The sequence below is a fragment of the Xenopus laevis genome, chromosome 2L (assembly GCF_017654675.1).
Source record: "Xenopus laevis strain J_2021 chromosome 2L, Xenopus_laevis_v10.1, whole genome shotgun sequence".
Taxonomy (NCBI): Eukaryota; Metazoa; Chordata; class Amphibia; order Anura; family Pipidae; genus Xenopus; species Xenopus laevis.
The window spans coordinates 139,686,177-139,707,739 of record NC_054373.1 but is presented as its reverse complement, the minus strand read 5'-3'; the positions used below and the strand labels follow the sequence as shown (position 1 = coordinate 139,707,739).

Here is a 21,563-nt window from a genome sequence, read left to right as displayed (position 1 = left end):
ATGGCTGGCAGTTGGACAGAGTTATAGAATACTTTTGTTGTTGCCCGGTTTAACACCCCATGCACATATTTTTTGCATTTTGCACACTGCCTTCCACTTTTAAAAATGACCCCCAAAGAAATTGTAAGCTTGTGTTGGAAATTCTGCATTACCTACTGTTTGTACTGTACTGTTACAATATCTATATTTTATATTTTTTGAGCAGAAGAGTGGAACTAAAGAACACTTTCATATTCTACTTGATCACATCGCTGTAGTTCATCGGAGCAATTGTGGAAGGAGCAGAAGGTATTTGATCAGATTCTTCTTACTTATAAGCCTGGCACACAGCAATGAAGTAAAGGGAGAAGATTCTTATACAGTGACACCAATTATGCTAATTTCAGGGGAATGAGCATTAAGTAACAAGGATAAAAAAAACTAAAAATGATCTATAACTAAAAACAGAACCAATTTTCATTGCAGGTCTAGTTAAACTGTTGTTGTCACTAGCTCTCTATGTAGGGTTTAGGCACAAAAGATACTTGAAGCAAGGATGCAATCACCTATGGTTCCTTTAATGATGTTGCACCAGCCAATGCTTATTCAAATAGAATAAAAAGGGTTTTGCGCTGAACTCAAATCCAAATGAAGGCAGCTCTCAGTAGTGTAGAATCCTCAGCTTCATACATTCCAACCAGAAAATGCTTAAAGGAGAAGGAAACCCCCTGGGCGCAAAACATCTCCCCTCTCCCCTGTGTTGCCCTCCCCTCCCTCCTCCCCCCTGGCCTACCTGTCCCCTTGGGCAAATGCCCCTAACTTGTTACTCACATAGACCTCGAAAAGAAATAGACGGCACTCCGAATTCGGAGTGCCGTCTATTTCTTTTCGAGGTCTATGTGAATTCTAGCAGCGGGGACGCTGCAGACAGAGCACCCGACTGAAGCAGCAAAAGGGAGTGTAAACTGGAGCGGTCCCCCTTGATCGAGTAACTTGTTACTCACCCCTCTGCGCAGGTCCTGTCCACGGAGTTCACAGTCGCCATCTTTTGCCACACGCGGGGGGGGTTTCCGTATCCTTTAAAGTCTAAAATACAATAATGCTAGAAATGCTGTATTTTGTATAGTAAACATGAACATGAACTTACTGCATCAGAAGTCTAATTAAAAAATGATTGATGTTTTCAAAGTTGGCCCCAAGACCATGCACATGCTCTGTGTGGTCTGGGCTGCTGTTGGGAGGTTAAGCTTAGGGATCGTCATAAATTATCAAGACAGCACAAGTCAAATAATATCTGCCATAGAAGCTGATATAACAAGACTGATTAATAATCAGAATATGCAGACTGCACTGGGTCTGCAGATATGAATCTCTACACTGTCACCGGCTGCTTTATAGGAAAACAAACAAAGCTGCTCAAGGTCAGGGAAGTAAGGTGTGGGGGGAGTTCCCCCCTCCCCCCCCCGTCATTTGAAAGTTTGATCGTTTCCCTGGAGAGCAGCTAGGGACCGTCTGAAGTTTCCTATCCACAGCAGTCAGAGCAAGTAAAACGAAGGGGAAATTTCACTGCATACAGTTAGGTTTCTTATAAAAACTGTACACATTTTTTGATTAAAGTATATTGGAGATAGATTTCTTTTTAATTAAAGAAAGTGAAATGGGTTTTTATTTTTTTGCCTTTACATCCCCTTTAAAAAGAAAAAGAGAGCACACAAGGGAAAACTCCCATAGTGTATCACCAATGGTAAAGTTGCAAGGTTTCAAAATCCTGTTACCACTTAGCAGGGAATGTGAGTAATATGTATCAGGTAAGGGTCCACCACAGTGCTCCCCCTCTCGCCTATATAATCACAAGCACAATGTTGAAAATCGCTTTTCAAAATACAATTTGATCCCTCAGTGTTTCAGCAATGGCAACCCATTCAGTTGGCATGTGGGAAAACAATAGAAGATACAATTGTGCATTAAAGGCTTTTACCGATGTATCAATAGTAAAAACAAACATCTACTCACAAAGTGGATAAAAGTACAAGCAGTAGAAATATCAAAGGAGAAGACACTGACTGTTCCTGACTTCCAACTCGTTTCAAGAGGCTCCGCCCCTCTTCATGATAGATATTACTTATATTCCCTGCTAAGTGGTAATAGGATTTTGAAACCTTGCAACTTTACCACTGGTGATACGCTATGGGAGTCTTCCCTTTTGTGCTTTCTTTTTCTTTTTCAGCATTTAATACTTATTCAAGTATTTTCAATTATTTGCGTTTGTAACTGTTAATTGTGCACAGCATGCACAGCTTTCTAGCATTTAATACATACTCTTATTAATAATGAGGCTGTGAAAATATTTGTGACTTCACTTGCGTTTATATGTACTTATAAATATGTTTGCCTATAAACATGCAGGTGTATATGCTCTATGTGTACCTAGCATAAGGCTTTCTGTATGTATGTATGTATGCATTCATGTATTTATATAGCATGTACAGGTTTAGGATATGGGGAAGCCTGTTATCCAGAAAGCTCTGAATTATGGAGAGACTGTTTTCCATAGATTCTATTTTATCCAAATGATCCAAATTTTAAAAAAAATATTTATTTTTTCTCTGTAATAATAAAACAGTACCAGTACTTGATCCAAACTAAGATATCATTAATCCTTATTGGAAGCATAACCAGCCTATTGGATTTATTTAATGTTTACATGATTTTCTAGTAGACATAAGTTATGCAGATCCAAATTATGGAAAGATCCATTATCCAGAAAACCCAGAGCATTCTGGAAAACAGGTCCCATACCTATATTCCGTAACCACAAACAGTAGTACAGTATAGTTTTAAATTAGCAGTGAAAATAAATACTTATCTGCTAGTTTTGATACACATTTGGTATGGGGCACCTTTGCTGAAGAGTTTACAGAAAAATTAGATTAGAAACAAAATGGGGAGTAGTCCCTCTTCTTCTGTATCTGTAGTTCTCTATTAAAACAACGGTGGAATTTACCATAGCCTGGGCACAATCCCTCAGCATGTGATTCAGTTGGGAAAGTTGTCTTGTGAGACATTTACCTTAGGTGTGCACAATATTCTATAAGAAGGGCTTGTTTGCCTTTGCTCTGTACCAGCGCTGAAGTGCATATTGAATGCAGTAATAAAGTATCATTAACTTTCCAGTTAAAATGGGATCTTTATAGAGCTGCTGAATAGACCTAGTTTTGTTCTCCCTCTTAATACATGAGATCATCCTTCTCACTGTCTCTCAATGAATCACAATGACAAAAGACAGCTTGCAAGATTGTGCAGACAAAAGTGGTGCAGTGCTGTTGAGGATTTAGTATAGCAATCACTCTGCTTAGGAAGGAAAGAAGCTCTCTGTAATCATCACTTAACACAGGTTCCAGAAGGAACAAGAGTACTCAGGCAGCCTATCTCTTCTTGTTACTTTGATTATCAATCTGCTTATTGACAGAGGAGAGAAATGTATAATTTTTTTTGTCACATTCATGTGCCAACAAGAAATGTCTCTTGGACTTTTTGTTTCTCATTACTTATAAGAGAGAGAAAAAAGAAATATAATTATGTAGTTACAGTACATTGCAGATTGTGAGGCTTATTTGTATTTCTGTTATTTTGTGTTCATAAATTGAAAAACCTCCGTTCTGTATTATCAGTATAAATAAATGTAAAGTACTTTGGGGAAATTTTTTAAAAGTCACTTAAAACAGGGAAAACATTTGAACAATTAAGAATGAAAATTTGTATTTCGCAACATAATCTTCATTAGACCGTTATTACTTTGTGCACATAACACACTTTTAAGGATTGCTTGAAGGTGGCACAATCTTTCGGAGCAAAAATAACTTTTTCCCAGTAAGAGGATTTATAACATACACTGCAACTGGCCAAATTATAACATTTGCAATCTTTATTTTACATTGTAGTCATACTTCATTAGCATTCATGTACTGTTTGCACATTATAATAGAAACAAGTAATGATCAGGTAGAAAATGAATATATGTACAGGTATGGGATCCTTTATCAGGAAACCTATTATCCATAAAACTGCAAATTACAGAAAAGCCATGTCCCATAGACTCAATTTTATCCAAATGATCCATATTTTTCAAAATGATTTCCTTTTTATCTGTAATAAAACATCGTGATCTGATTTTCATACGATAATCTTATATAGTTGTAGTTTTTGGCCGACAACTCGAAAAAAATTATACGATTCGGCCATCATATTCGAAAAAGTCGCACAATTCGAATTGTCGCATAATTTTGTCGAGATATTTCCCGCACCGACTTTTTCAAGCAGATTTTTTGATAAATTAAATTTGTGGATTTTGGATTGGGAGTTAGGTCAACTTTGATTTAATAACAAAATTATATCAATTCCAGTTTTAGTAAATACCCCCTTAAGGTATGAAGAGCCAAATTACAAAAGATCAGTTATCTGGAAAACCCCAGGTCCCAAGCATTCTGGATAAAAGGTCCCATACCTGTAATAGTGCTTGATTTCATCTAGTGACAGTAAGATACGGGAGTGCCATACAGGTCCCATACCTGTATAATGTAGAGGACTAAAAGTGTTCCTCTACTACTCCGTACATCTGTAACCTATGCATAAGGGAGGATGGCTTGGCCTGTCCATCTAGTACCAGTAGTGGATATGCAGGGGAGCCTGGAGCAGATGGCCAGAACAGCAACCTATGACCTTAGAAAACTTGGGGGGCAGGGACCCTGTGAACAAGGTGAAGGTAGTGGTTGGCAGACCTGTCATAGTACAATTCTAAAAGATGTGGAGTTAGTACTCCCTAGGCAATATCCTTCTAATATGCTCAATCCCTGAGAGTGAGGTGAGTGATGTCCTTAAAGGAACAGTATAGTGTGAAAATAAAAACTGTGTAAATAGATAGGCTGTGCAAAATAAAAAATGTTTCTAATATAGTTAGTTAGGCAAAAATGTTATGTATAAAGGCTGGAGTGACTGAATATGTAACATAAATAGCCAAAACACTATTTTCTGCTTTTGAGCTCTATAACTCTGAGCTAGTCAGCGACTTGAAGGGGGGCCAAATGGTACATTTCTGTTCAGTGAGTTTGCAATTGATCCTCAGCATTCAGCTCAGATTCAAAAGCAACAGATATGACCCATGTGCCCCCCGCCTCAAGTCTCTGATTTGATTACTGCCTGGTAACCAGGGTAACCAGTCAGTGGAAAGCAAGAGAGATACAAAGCAGGAAGTAGTGTTCTGACTATTATGTTAGACATCCAGTCACTCCAGTCTTTATACATTACATTTTTGGCTAACTAACTATATTAGAAACATTTTTTAATTTTGCACTGCCTATTTACCCAGTTTTTATTTTTACAGTGAACAATTCCTTTAATTATATCTGCTGATGTCATTGGTATTAAAACTCATTGAATTATTGACTCATTAATTATATCTGCTGACATCAGTGGTAGTGTAACTCATTAAAACTTGTGAGATACAATAGTTTATTAAACTTCAATCCCTATTGCTCTGAAAATTTGCATGAATAAAGGGGAGGGGACGGGGCGACGAACAACAGCAGGCCTAGGGACGCCCGCTATGTAAATCCAGCCCTGTGCACAGCTCATACTATTCTTACATTTTAAACAGAGGTTTGCATTTGATACTGTAATCGTGTATTGCATGAGCTCCGAATCTTATAAAATATGTGCATAAGAAGCAGGGACAGCTTTCTGGCTCTTTTTGTACATACATTTTCAAAGGTCAGCACACTTGGGCTTTACAAATATCAGACATGTTTACATTCTAATAGATATGCCCTTCATTATTGCTTTAGCTCTGAAATATTCCCTACCATTGAAGTGGTCTTTACTGTTAAGCTTATTGGAACACATTTGGTATGTGGTCTAATTAAAGCTGCAGATGGAGCACAGCATTTTTAGTAATGATGAGAGAGGCACTCATTTCTACAATGAGATACCACAGTGATCTGCTAACCATTGTATTATTCATTTATCAAAAAAATGGATGGATCAATGCCACTTGTTCTTTGTGCTATAGCAAGCTGATGTACCCATCACCCCACTTGTATGAGCAGGAAGAAAACCTAGAGTTTATTAGTTGGGAACAGAAATGACCATTGCTACAACGAAGGAGATATATCTAGAAAAAAAATCCAGAATTATGTGTCTGAAAAATCATATCCAGAAAATTCCAAATTACACATGATGTATATTTGAAGGAAATAATTCTGATTCTCTAATAATAAAACAGTACAGGTATAGGATCCCTTATCCAGAAACCCGATATCCAGAATGCTCCGAATTACGGAATGGCTGTCTCCTATAGACTCCATTTTATCCAAATAATCCAAATTTTTAAAAATGGTTTCCTTTTTCTCTGTAATAATAAAACAGTTGCTTGTACTTGATCCCAACTAAGATATAATTAATCCTTATTGGAAGCAAAACCAGCCTATTGGGTTTATTTAATGTTTAAATGAATCTCTAGTAGACTTAAGGCATGAAGACCCAAATTACGGAAAGATCTGTTATCCCAGGTCCCGAGCATTCTGGATAACAGGTCCCGTACCTGTACCATGTACTCGATGTACTTAGAATAAATATCGGTGGCCAAACAATCCTATTGTGTTTACTTTATGTATTTTAGTAGACGCACAGTATGATGATGCATATTAGAAAAGAAACCTTCATGTGGGAAAAGTCAGGTCAAAAGCATTCTGGATAATAGATCCCATACTGCCCCACTGGAGCTTCCAGTCTATGGTCTGTTTTGCTTTTACAGACACTGGTCAGTTTTATTAGATTTGTAAATAACAATTATGTAGCAATTTGCATAGATCAATCAAAATGTATTTTTCCTTTCACATTCATACAATACGCACTAGGATCTATTTCATTAGTAGCCAATGAATATCCCTGTATATTGACTGTAATAGAAATCCAAGCACATGATATGTCAACTCATCTGCATTTTTCAAGTCTCCCTGCTTTAACTCCTACTTACCTGGTCACCCACAGTAACAGCCCCTGCAAGTGATTTACAACCCAAATCTCTGCTTACCCCCACCACTCAAATGCATCTGTACAATGGAAAGGTAACCAGATAACAGCTCCCTAACACAAGATAACAGCTGCCTGGTAGATCTAAGAACAGCACTCAATAGTAAAAACCCATGTCCCACTGAGACACATTCAGTTACATTGAGAAGGAAAAACAGCAGCCTGCCAGAAAGCATTTCTCTCCTAAAGTGCAGGCACAAGTCACATGACCAGGGGCAGCTGGGAAATTGACAAAATGTCTAGCCCCATGTCAGATTTCAAAATTGAATATAAAAAATCGGTTTGCTCTTTTGAGAAATGGATTTCAGTTCAGAATTCTGCTGGAGCAGCACTATTAACTGATTCATTTTGGGAAAAAATTTTTTTCCCATGACAGTATCCCTTTAATATCCCCGAATGCTTGATGGTCTTGATTAAAACATAATAGTCAAGGAATATATATTAGCTTATACAACTACCTTATTGGTAAGGGCACATACTGTAGGATGCTTTTGGCTCTTTAGCCTCGTTGTTTATACGTAGCTCAAAATGGCCTTCAAAACTGACAGTTGGCCTGCATAATGCTACCTGCACCTACAAATGCTGACACAAGTGGGCTTTTCCCGTAAAGTTGACAAAAATCCAAACTACCCCATATATCATGTCCAGCAATATTGTACAAATCCCAGCATCCTTCTGGTATCAGAAGTTGTATTAGGTATTAGAGTTGCAGCTTAAGAGCAGCTGGAGGGAAGAAGGTTTAACATCCGAGACAGAATGAAAACCAAAGTATATCTATATTCTGTTAAAACGCCTTCCTAACCTTCAGCACCCTGTTCCAGTATTTTTTTTGTTATAGTTTGTCTGTGTGACTGAGCATACTTCCTGGTGGCAGTGGCCCCTAAGCAGAGATGCTAATGCCGAAGTGTTCAAACAGTTACGTGAAGAGGGAGGTCATGCAGATAAGAAAGTGAACAGTGTGCGGTGCGTGAAGTGATGACATTCAATGAGTCCTTGTCACTAGATGCCATTAGTATGCAGGCACGATGTTCTGTTTCATTGCTTTCTGGCTTTCTTTGACCATACCGGGAGCTTTTGAAGATTGGAAGCTGTTAATGCCACACAAGTTATTGTTTCGAGGTTGAATGTTTTATGTTTTACTACCACTGAAATGCGGCTTTATCCCAGTATGCCCTTAAATGTTTAGAGTGAATCAAGAAATGCATATATTATATGTGTCTCAGTGGCATTGGTATTACCTGATAAGCTCCAGCAGAAGTTTGTAACAAAACAGATCATGTAATAAAAGAAATGTTTTCATAAGAAAACTACGAAAGTTATCATTCTTTTAATCAGCATCTTTTGGAGGGGGAACAATTAATCTTGCCCATTTATAGTATGATGGCAGGTTTTTTTAAGTGGCTGAAATAATATTTTAACCCTTTTTAATGTAGTGTAACTAGTCATATAATTATTGTCCTGTAGACACCAGTGCAAACTTTACTCCAGGACCCAACCATTGCAGCATTAACACTGCGCTGGCCACATCACAGAGTGACTAGTGATGAGCAAATTTATTCGCTAGCCATGGCAAATTGTTTTGCGAAACTGCTGCAAAAATTAGCCCAAAAAAAATTTGCCGCAACAAAAAAGTTGCATTGTTGTGCAAATTGATGCCCATTGACTGCATTTGGACAAAAAGGTCGCAGAGTCGAAAAAGTCGGCTAGAAAACATTGTTTTTGACGCCCATTGACTTCAATATGTTTTGCAAATTTTTAGGCGAACCGGGACAAATTCCTCATCAATAGGAGTGACCCCCTGCCAGGGCCGCCATCAGGGGGGGACAGGGGGGACAAGCGTACCGGGCCCGGGCATGAAGGGGGGCCCGGCAGCGCTGCATTTTTTGAAGACCCGGGCCCCCCTTACGAGCGCCCGAGCCGTACGTCTTGCCTCTTGCGTGCCGAATGCGGAAGTGCCGAAAAGCCGAAGCCGATGCGCCGAAAAGACCCGAAGTCACGGAAAAAGCCGAAGTCACGAAGCGCCGAAAAGACCCGAAGTCACGAAAACAGCCGAAGCCGAAGTCCTGAAGCAGCGCAAAGACCCGAAGTCACGAAAAGAGCCGAAATTGAAGTCCTGAAGCGGTGAAAAGACCCGAAGTCACGAAAGGAGGCGAAGTGGAAGTACTGAAGCCATGAGTTCAATCCTACTGAACACCAGTTTGTGGTTTTTTGTTTTTTTTTTAATCCCCTGGCCACCAATGTATTATTTTAATATTCTATAGGCCCCTGCCTCCAATCTTTTTTTTAAAACTTTTTTTTTGGGGCCCCAATTTTTTTTTTTTAACTCGTAAGGGGCCCCTTGCCACCATTGTTTTTTTTTGTTTTTTTTTAAATTTTAAATTTTTTTTAATTTTTTTAACTTGTAAGGGGGCCCCTGCCACCAGTTTTTTTTTTTTTTTCCAAAAAAATTTTTTTTTTCAAAATTTTTTTTGGGGCCCCAATTTGTTTTTAACTTATAAGGGGGCCCCTGCCGCCAATGGTTTTTTTTTCAAAAAAATTTTTTTTTTTTTTTCAAATTTTTTTTGGGGCCCCAATTTGTTTTTAACTTATAAGGGGGCCCCTGCCACCAATGTTTGTTTATTTTTTAGTTTTTTTAAAAAATTTTTGTTGGGGCCCCAAGTTTTTTTTAACTTATAAGGGGGCCCCTGCCACCAATGTTTTTAAAAAAAAAAAAAAAAAATTTTTTATAAGGGGGCCCTGACCATCAATAGCTTTTTACAACTTGTGTGGGGGGGTTACTTTTTTAGCGCTGATGTCTGTGTGGTCTTTTAACTGCGATGTGGAGTGGGCGGGATATGGGGTGGAGCTTGGTCGTCAGTGTGGGCGGGGCCCAGGGGGCCCCAAAAATTTTGTTATACGGGGCCCCGTGATTTCTAATGGCGGCCCTGCCCCCTGCCTCCACCTAGGTAAACATCACTAGGCAGAACATTGGCTCAGTGGTTGATCTGAGATCTACTCCAACCTGGACCCTATCTGCAATACATTAGTCTATTTTACCCATATCTATATGTGTTACACCTAGGGTTGTCACCTTTTTTTCTACATTGCCAGTGAATTCATAATCCTGGCCCAGGCCTTGGCAGTTGTTTTACCGGCTTGGCCAGTAAAATACTGGCTGGGTGGCAACCCTAGTAACACCCCCACGCTCTTGAAATATACAGGCAGGTAAATTGGCCTCTGAATTGAATTGACCCTACTGAGTGAATATGATAGGGACCTTAGACTGTGAGCTTCACTGGGACAGGGACTGATGGGAATGATGAATGTTCTCTCTAAAGTGCTGTGCTATATAAATAAAATATATGAAATAAATACATTGAAAACAGAATGATAAATGCTCTTTTTTTTACAATAAATATATCTACAGATACTTTTGCCCATTGATTTGATTTTTAATGCATTCTGATTTTAGCATTGTTATCCTAAAAATAAGAATGCTTCATCCTGTGGCAATTTATATATACATAATATATATATATATATATATATATATCCCTTAGGCCAATAATGACTCAGACAGATGTGAGACTTACAGACAGATACATTTATGAAATCTTGGAGTAAATATATTATCAGAACCGACTTCTACTCTCTTCAGCCACTAAAAGCAGCACCTCATCAATCATTCTGTACCAGCGAAGGGAATCCGTTAGTTTGATATTATATCTCATGCTGACTTTACTAAATAACTGTGTACACTATGTTATTGTCCTTGGATAAAGAAGATATATATATATATATATATATATATATATACCAAAAAGAGGAAGAAACTCAATGCGGAAATATAGAGGCAGCAAACCCTGCAACTCAACTTCTTAGTGGCCCAGGAGGTATTGGGAACTCTAGGAAACGCTCTTAAGAGAACTGTGTACAAAGTGAAAAATACATACATAGTTCTGTCATGTTATTACAGAGAAAAAGGAAATTAATCAATGAAGCATTATTAGTTTAAATAGACTTAGGCCCATAAATCTTTGGACAAAGACATTTTTTTCTTATTTTGGTTCTGTACATTACCACAATGAATTTTAAATGAAACAACTCGGATGCAGTTGAACTGCAGACTTTCAGCTTTAATTCAGTGGGTTGAACAAAAAGATTGCACAACATTTGAGGAACTAAAGCCACAATCACTTCATTTCAGGGGCTCAAAAGTAATTGGACAATTGACTCCAAGGCTATTTCATGGGCAAATGTGGGCAATTCCTTTGTTATGTCAAGCAGATAAAAGCCCTGCAGTTGATTTGGGGGGGGAGTGCTTGTATTGGAAGATTTTGCTGTGAACAGACAACATGCAGTCAAAGGAGCTCTCCATGCAGGTGAAACAAGCCATCCTTAAGCTGCAAAAACAGAAAAAACCCATTCGAGAAATTGCTACAATATTAGGAGTGTCAAAATCTACAGTTTGGTACATCCTGAGAAAGAGTGAAAACACTGGTGAACTCAGCAACGCAAAAAGAGCTGGAAGTCCACGGAAGACAACAGTGGTGGATAATAACAGAATCATTTCCATGGTGAAGAGAAACCCCTTCACATCAGTCAAACAATTGAACAACACTCTCCAGGAGGTAGGTGTATCGATATCCACATCTACCATAAAGAGAAGACTGCATGAAAGTAAATACAGAGGGTGCACTGTAAGGTGCAAGCCACTCATAAGCATCAAGAATAGAAAGGCTAGATTGGACTTTGCTAAAAAAATATCTAAAAAAGTCAGCACAGTTCTGGAAAAACATTCTTTGGACAGATGAAACCAAGATCAACCTCTACCAGAATGATGGCAAGAAAAAAGTATGGAGAAGGCGTGGAACAGCTCATGATCCAAAGCATACCACATCATCTATAAAACATGGCGGAGGCAGTGTGATGGTTTGGGCGTGCATGGCTGCCAGTGGCACTGGGACACTAGTGTTTATCCATGATGTGACAGAAGCAGCCAAATCAATTCTGAGGTGTTCAGAGACACTGTCTGCTCAAATCCAGCTAAATGCAGTTACATTGATTGGGAGGTGTTTCATAATACAGATGGACAATGACCCAAAACATACAGCCAAAGCAACCCAGGAGTTTATTAAAGCAAAGAAGTGGAATATTCCTGAATGGCCAAGTCAGGCATCTGATCTGAAACCAATTGAGCATGCATTTCACTTGTTGAAGACTAAACTTTGGACAGAAAGGCCCACAAACAAACATCAACTGAAAGCTGCTGCAGTAAAGGCCTGGCCTCATTAAAAAGGAGGGAACCCAGAATCTGGTGATGTCTGGCTTGCAGCGATTCGTTTTCTGAAGACGCCCGAAGTTGCCTCACACGGAAACTTCGGATGACTTCGGAAAACAGAGCGCCGCAAGTACTATGCTGCAGGCGATGTTTCATTCTAGCAGGGGGAAGCAGTTCAGGGAGATTAGTCGCCCCAAAGAAGAGGCGATTAGTCGACGGGCGACTAAATCACCCTGAATCTCCCAGTGTGCCCTTACCCTTAAGCCTATTCTTTTTCATATAGCAAACGCATGCACTTAACTAGCCATCAATACAGATTCCTCAACAATGCAATCATGGCAGTGCTGAACACTTTGCCAGCAAAAAAAACCTCTTTACGTAGTGATTGGTGATATACATTGAAGGAGACAAAAGGCAGAATCAAAGTACAAAGTTGTTAGGCATCCCCAGTCATTCTAAGGGCAAGGTCACACGTGGCATTTTTTGGTTGCGTTTTTAAAAACGTACAGCTGAGCGTAAATACGCAAAGAAATTAAGCCCTATTGAAAATAATGTAATACGCACTATAGTGATTCCCACGGGACACTTGTGAGGCAACATCCGCCACAAGAAGCTAGTGTTTGTGTTTTGTAGCATATAATTGAACTCTGTGGGATCAGCAGGTTTGGAAAAACACTTTGCTGAAATACGCTGCGTATTTTCAACATGTCGGCCGAACTCTCGCAAGATGGACTTCTCATATAAATATTTAGGGCGTTGTAAGCTGGTGGCGTAATTACGTTGTGTATTGTAAAGCAGTACAGCTACATTCTGCATGTATTTTCCACTTGGCTTTTTTTCACAAAACTTTTCAAAAATTGTGGTGAATGATAAAAAACAGAAATGCATTTTGGGAAAAGAAATCTACAAGCTGAAAAACACATTATCACGCATGTGTGGTTTCATTGGCGTATTTACGCTCGACCCTGTGTTTTTAAAAACGCGACATAAAAACGCCATGTGTGATCTTGCCCTAATTGTTCATTTCCTACCCCAGGCTGGCACTCCACTTCTTCAAAAACTACTTTCCCGATAAGCGCAGTGCACTATTTTATTCCAATGTCCTACATATGCGCTGTTCTTAGATCCTGTCATCGGAAAACGCATCAGTTAATAGTGCTACTCCAGCAGAATTATGCACTGAAATCCATTTCTCAAAAGAGCAAACAGATTTTTTTATATTCAATTTTGAAATCTGACATGGGACTAGACATTTTGTCAATTTCCCAGCTGCCCCTGGTCATGTGACTTGTGCCTGCATTTTAGGAGAGAAATGCTTTCTGGCAGGCTGCTGTTATCTTGTGTTAGGGAGCTGTTATCTGGTTACCTTCCCATTGTTCTTTTGTTTGGCTGCTGGGGGGGAAAAGGGAGGGGGTGATATCACTCCAACTTGCAGTACAGCAGTAAAGAGTGATTGAAGTTTCAGAGCACAAGTCACATGACTTGGGGCAGCTGGGAAATTGACAATATGTCTAGCCCCATGTCAGATTTCAAAATTGAATATAAAAAAATCTGTTTGCTCTTTTGAGAAATGGATTTCAGTGCAGAATTCTGCTGGAGCAGCACTATTAACTGATTCATTTTGAAAAAATTTTTTTTTCCCATGACAGTATCCCTTTAATGAAGATAGGCACATGCACAGCTCAGAAATTGGTTACAGGATGCAACAGATTAGAGATTCCTGAAATACTTGGAACTTGCTGGAAGCAATATGAACACTGATGTGTGTGACATTTGCAGTTTTGCTCAGTCACCCATTGCTTTGGCTGCGTGGAGCCGTGCCTTTCCTCCAGCTCATTTTACTGTCCAACAAATCCCAGGTGCATTTTTTGGAAGACAGATCTGACAATTTAGTAGGCTCAGCCATACATTCTAATAAATCCTCCTCTTTTGCCTCAATTTAAAAGCCTGCAATGAATCTGCTAAAGCTTTTAGTATAATCATTATAAGGCATAATGGAACATGGACAATGCTGCAGAGAAAAAATTCTTCATTAGGATATTAGCTAAGTGGCTCTTTCAAGATAATCAGAACCTTTACATGATTTGAAACTTAAATACCAGCCTGAAATATGAAGCCATCATCTTGGCAATCATTTCCTTGTGTTGTTTTAAGGCTATAATAGCTGTCATGTATGAAGGGGTATTTTCTTTTTGCGGTATATTTCTTTTGGTCATGGAAATATTGGTTATTGGAAAATAACAAAAATCTGCATTTGTTTTTAGCTTCTTTTGCATAAAATCCGTTTGGACAGATTCACTCATAGGTCGCTTCTAAAGTAATATGATAGTAAAACTTGACATTTTCCAGCAGCCTTTCCATAAAACACTAAATTCATCTAAAGTACAGTAAGTTTTAGCAAAGGACACTTGATCATTTTTATGTAGCTCCAGATTGCATATATATATAGCACCCAGGGGCGGGCTAACAGTAGTGAAATGGGTGGCTAGTCCACTCTCTGGAACACATCTCGGCATAGTGGTTACACTAGAGAAGTGCCACATAATGGCACAATCCAGACAATAGGAAGAATTGAATAAAAAAATACTCTGCTGCAAGTACTATATGTAACAATATGTATAATTTCATTCTGGTGAGCAGTAAAATTATGTTCAGCCTGAAGGGATCGTGTTTTACTTTGTTTCTAGACAAATTCGACACTTGGGGTTATTTATCAAAGGTCGCATGTTAGAGCTTTGTGAGCTGTTTCAGAACTTGAATTAATTGAAAAGGTTTCTAATTTAAGAAAAAAACTTGAATGCAAAAAACTTGAATCAGTGTAGTTGGGGTGAAAAACTTGAACACTTGAATTGATTGAGTTTTCGGCAAAAAAACTCTCGAATTTCTCAAATCGATCGAGAAAGCCACCGGAAAAAACTCAAACATCACGAAGGCTAAAAACATCTTCAAATGGTTCAAGGGACCTCTGTCATTGACTTCTACATGTCCTCAACAGGTTTTAGGTGGCGTATTTTTTGATTCTAGCTATTTCCAGCTTCGGGGTTACAGGGCAACCCTTTTGAAATATAAAATAAAGTGGTATAAAGGTGATACCTTTGTTGCAGTGATCTCCAACCAGTAGCTCGTGAACAACATGTTGCTCTTCAACCCCTTGGATGTTGCTTCTAGTGGCCTTCAAGCAGGTGCTTCTTTTTAAATTCCTGGCTTAAAGGCAAGCTTTAGTTGCATAAAAAAACATGTATTCTGATGGCTGCAAGTCCACATAGAAGCTACAATACCCAATCACAGCCCTTATTTGGAAGCCCCAGAAACTTTTTGCATGCTTGTGTTGCTGTCCAACATTATTTTATACTTGAGTGTGGCTCATGGGTAAAAAAGGTTGGGGACCCCTGCCTTTATTAGCTAACTAAGATAATCATAGCAAGCTTTCAGAACATTTTAGTTCTTTCAGCTGATTGGGTATAATAAATCTTGAAAAATTCTAGTTTTAAAAAAAAAACTTGAATTTTTCGAGTTTATTTTACCCTGAAAATTCAAGTTTTGACTGAAAAATACCCTCGAAAACTCAAATTTTTCATGGAAAAAACAACTTGAGCTTTGATTATTAAGCCCCTTAATGTGGCCATTATGGTTATTTTAAAAGTGCCCCTTCCCTACATACGTGAAACATTTGCTTTTCCGGCCAGGTTGAAAATCCACATATTGGACCAAGTTGGATTGATCCAGTAATTCAGACTTGGATTACCATGGGGGCCAGTGAAACGCTGTCAGCTGCAGAAATGGACCACCATTGTCTGTTTTCACCCACTCTGAACAAAACATCAAAAACATAAAAACATAAAAACTGCTGCTCTTTGTTATAAAAGTCCAATCAAGGAAAATTACAGTAATTACAAAGCTGTTTTGGCCCAAAACCCCACGTTAGTTAGGAAACTCATGGAGAGTTTTCTTGAAGCTTTTAAATCAGGCCCCCAGAAATTACATTATGCTTAACAAGCAGGGAAGGGCAATCACTAGCAATATGGCAGCCTGTTTTATGCCAAAAACAATTCTAGAACAATCTCTCCCTTTTTAAATACAGATGTTGTTAAAGAGCAGCTCCATCCAAAAACTGTTTTTTTTTCTTTGCACAGTGAAAGAAAATATAATTCTAAGAAACTTTGTAATATACATTAATTGAACATTTTCAGTAGTTTTAAAGTTATTTGAAAATGTAATTGGTACTGAAAGCAATGTGTGTCTGTTTATATTCTCTTCATTCCTGGCTATGACTCTTGACATAGTGTTGCAAGCCGGTTGATTAAAAGGAAAACACATTATTTTAAGATTGCGACTAATAGAATAGAAAGGGGCCACCAACATGTTTATTAAATGTAGGTGGGAAAGTTGTCGAAAAATGAAATCCTTTTATTATGCAAAAAAAAATCTTTTTTTGGGTGAAACCCCTTTTTAATGTTTTGATGTGTTGTGTTTACTGTCTTGTGTGTGACAAACAAAGTGTAAATAAGAAATAGTTGCTGTAATAAAAGTTCTGTTTCAAACCTTTCTCAGAAGCTGATGCAGAATTTGCTAGTTGAGTTTTTAGCAATAAATGAAATCTGCACATTTGTCGTTCCCTCTTCAAATGAGTGTCTTTTTGGTAAAAAGGCTTCACATTTAAAAGAAGTTTCTCTTGTGTCTTTTCTTAGCTGGAGTGACAAGTAGATTTTTTTTGCAGGAGTAATATGGGTTTGTTTTCATCTAGAAAGTTTTAAGGGGAAAAAATGAAAAGCAATCCAGTATGATTTATCCTGTTGCCTTTCTTTGGGACATTTTAAAGAATTTTTTTAGCAGTCAGACTATGGCTATAAAACTGGATATAAAGTCATACTGACACATTTCTACTGCACATACAGTAATCAGTTAATGCCATTTTGTGTCTGTGGTGATGATCCAGTCTCCGATTTCTACTCATTTTCCGCATCATTTACTGCACAAGCAACAGTACGAGCTGCCTGAAGCTTTGTGAGGCTCAACATGGTCTGAAAACATTTCTCAATAAGTGAACCCAGCTGAGGCTCAGTTTTATGAATAGAAAAGGCTGATGGTGCCCAGAGTGTGTTTTTGCACTGCCTAATATTATTGTTACTCAAAGTCTGCTTTCATTGAGCTTGGCACATTAAGGTAAAGAGTGTTAAGGCAATTTACATTAAAAGTAAATAGAATTTTTTTTTTTTTCATAGAAAAAGTCCACCATGACCTTTAGCTTAAAAGCTCTGACCACTCTTATTGCTTTTTGTTCTCTACTTCCACTGGGAAACATTAACATAATAATAAAAAGGATCATTGCTAATGCACATACTGATTATCATCCTGTTTTTCTTTTAAGGAGATAATACCATCAAAATAAATTAAGCTTTCTAACAGAAAAAAATATGTTTGAGATTATTAGAGGAAATGTTAGTTATTTTTCTGCTTCCATGGAGATTTTTATGTCATCATGTTGCTTTTGTTGCTACCTTATTATCGGTAACTACCGCCCTGGCTTGCTGTATGATTGGGGCCATAAAACATTTTAAAACAAGGGGCATGCAGATTGGCTGTTTGGTAGCCCCTATGTTTACTGGCAGCCTTCAGGCGGCTCTGTTTGGTAATAGACTTGGTTTCTATACAAAACTTACCTCCAAGCCTGGAAATCAAATATAAGCACCTGCTTTGAGGCCACCGGGATCAACATCCAAGGAGTTGGTGAGCAACATGTAGCTTATTAGCCATTGGTACAACATCTAATTTGCCCCCAACCACTATCAGCTCCCACTGAGACCCCCAGAACAGCAAACTCACATATATTAGACTGTGTAATCCATACATACCAGATTGGCATAAGCCTGAAACTAGTGATCCTTGATTTGTCATATTGATTGGCCTATGGGCTAATCAGATTTTGTGCAAGATCAGCTGCAGGATCAGACTGGGCTCCCACAGTTGGTGCTCTGTGATCTCTCCCCGTTCCGACCAATAGAAGAAAAACAGGTATTATAGGATTTATTATACTCCGAACCTGCTAAAAATCCGAATGCAAAAATACTCCAGCTAAAACCTGTCGAGGTCATGTAGAAGTCAATGGCAGATGTCTCTTTTACAATTTGAAGATGTTTCTTGACATCATGATCTGCGCTGGTTTTCATCTGATAATCTGAAAAAGTCGAGGTTATTGGGCGACAACTTGAACTAGTCGTACAATTCAATCAAGCCAATCACATCCTTGCTTTCAAACATCTGACCAGTAAATACTATGTGCAGGTTCTCTTTAGCCTCAAATACTAGCGCTATAAATCAGTTCCAAGTATCCACTACTCTTTCAATAAACTAGCATGTCTAGCATATTTATAATTATATAACATTCTTAATAATAAATTCCTTTTTATATGATAATGATGAAGTACTTTGTACTTGATGTATGAAATCCATTTTGGTGGCAAAACAATCCTATTGGGTTTATTTAAAGTTTAAAAAGATACTGTTGTGGGAAAACATGTTTTTTTTTAAAATAAAAAGCATCATCAATAGTGCTGCACAATTCTGCACTGCAATCAGTTTGTTTTTTTAAAGAGCAAACAGTTTTTTTTAATATTTTTATTTGGTATGTAGCTAGACATGCTGCTCATTTCCCAGGTGCCCCTAAACTATGTGACTTATGCTCTGATAAACTTCAATCACTCTTTACTGCTACACTGTAAATTGGAGTGATATAATCCCCCCAGGAATCCATCTCAGAACAATGGAAAGCTAAAAGTGCCTAGCCCCACCTAGTGGTAGATATGAGAATAGCACCTAAACAGGAAAATCCTGCTTGGGTCATGTGAAAATACAATGAGAAGGGGAAAAACAATAGCCATCTCAAAGCACTTCCATCCTGAAGTGCTGGCTCCTTCTCAAAGCTCAGGATCAGGCAAAATGCACTGAGATGGCTGCCTCCACACCAATATTACAGCTAAAAAAATACACTTGGTTCAAGAATAACATTTTAAATGGTAGAGTAATTTAATTGCAACGTAAACCGTGTAATTTAGAAATAAAAAGTAAAACATAAAAAATCATGACAGAATCCCTTTCAATTACTTTTAGCAGACATACGGTATGAAGATCCGAATTATGGAAAGACTCCAGGTCCCAAGCATTCTAAATAATTTATCCTATAACTTTATTTTATTCGGCCAGCCGTATGGGAGTTAACATTCTACTTGCTTTACTAAGTCAAAATGGAAATTATCCATAGACTAAACCATAGCCCTAACAGTCAGACTGAAATTCGGCTTTCTTCAACAGTAACTTTTGAAACCTCACAATAAAAGCTGTACAGATATTTTATCAGTTTTAAGTGAACAGCGCTGTTTAAAGAAGAATCAATGAAGGGTCTGCAAAGACTGAAGAGCAGTTTATTGTATTGCTGAAATACAGTCGGACATGCTTTCTCATGCACTTTGTGCGCAAATTGTGGCACATACTGATGAAAGGATTATCATGTGCAGGGCAGCTGCACTTGAACAATCCACATGGAATGTAAATCCTGTGCAACTGGCTGGTCATCCACACAGCAATAAATAGCCACTGCTTTGCCCTATGCCCAAACTGCATGGAAATGAGGTTCTTTGGCTGCCTTCAGAGAGCATTCCTTTATGAAGGTCTCTTGCTGGCACTAGTTGTTACCCATTCAGTCACAAGCTGAGGGAAAACAATGTGCACATTTTTCCCAAACATGAGTTTGATGAATTATCCAGTTCTGAGATGTATTACAGGAGTGTAGCGTGATGGATGCTGAAAAAGATTTGTGAGGACTGCCATGCATGGAAATGGTTGTGCTTATGAGGGTTTAATAAAACGAAAAGGGAAACTGATAATAAATGTGATTCAGAAAATGTGACTTCAGTGCAGGGATCCCTTGGGAGGAATAAGAAGACACAATCCCCATTTTACACAAAATGTGGCATTATGTATCAAATTATATTACAGGTATGTGATCCGTTATCTGGAAACCTGTTACCCAGAAAGCTCCAAATTATGGACAGGTGATCTCCCATAGACTCAATTTTAATCAAATAATTAAAAAAATGTTAAATTAATTCTATTTTCTTTATAATAGTAAAACAGTACATTATACTTGATCCCACCTTTAGGGGGAAATATACTAAAGGGCAAAGTGGCTAATGCTGGCGTAATTTCGTCAAGGAGATAGACTCTGGCGCAACTTTGCACTGGCGAAAGAGCGTTTTTGATTTTACTGACCGTTACCTCTATCACCAGACTTGCCTTCGCCACCTCAGACCAGACAAAGTGCAATAGAGTAGATAGGAGTACCTCAAAAAAAAAGTTGAAAATACTTCTAAGTCCCAAAAAACGATGGCGTCTTTTCCTTTTTACAGGGTGAAAAAGATCGAAAAATCTTTTTTGGTTTACCCTCCTTCCCCCCTACATTTGATAACATATGGCACCTAAAATAAACAGTGGGCTCAGTGTAGGCAATATAACACCTCTATATAATTTTATCAAGGTTCCCTGGCCTAGTGCAGCATATACCGCCATTGTACTTTAACTGCACGCGTATGCAAATTAACCATTGCTAGCGTAACTTCGAACTGCTGGTGTATTTTCGCTGGCGCAACTTCGCCAGCATTCGTTACCCTGTGCACCTCTTCGGATCTTTGTGAATTAGCGTTGTCCAGGCGAATTTACGCCTGGCAAAGTGTTGCGATGTGGGTGAAGGCAGCGCTGGCGAATTTTCGCCAGTTAGTGAATTTGCCACTAAGATATAATTAATCCTTATTAGAGGCAAAACAATCCTGTTGGGTTTATTTAATTTCTGTTGTTGTTTGCTCTAGTGTGCAGATGTCCTCATTGGTTCATTACAAACTTTGATATTTATTTATAGAGACGTCAAGTTCCCAGGAAGGAATTTCTGCAATATGTTTGGTCACACCAATGACATGCCATGACCGTGCCCCATTATACTTTACCATGCCCTGCTGTGTCTTAACCATTTCCCTTGCTCTGCACCCATCCATGGGTATAAATGCAGTAAGAATACAAAAAATCCTGGAGGTTGGATAAGTCTGCATTTATTCTTTGAACCAATGGTTTGGACTTGCCTAAAGATCTCTGCAAAGTAAGAATAAAACATTTTTTTTAATTATAAACGTTATCTAGAATAACACACCATTGGCAGGCTAACTGAACACTATGTATAAATACACGTGGGCAT

General features: G+C 38.4%; 1 protein-coding gene across 2 annotated transcripts in view; it reads left to right on the top strand.

The window, feature by feature from the left end:
- Positions 1 to 21,563, top strand: part of enox1.L (ecto-NOX disulfide-thiol exchanger 1 L homeolog) — a 334,042-nt gene that overhangs the window by 92,902 nt on the left and 219,577 nt on the right. Inside the window, exon 4 of one of the 2 annotated variants that reach the window (XM_018247318.2) lies at positions 206 to 288. The exons of the other annotated variant lie outside the window; for it this stretch is intronic. The gene's annotated coding sequence lies outside the window, so the exon portion shown is untranslated. The remainder of the gene's footprint in view (positions 1 to 205; positions 289 to 21,563) is intronic. 2 annotated transcript variants of the gene reach the window in all.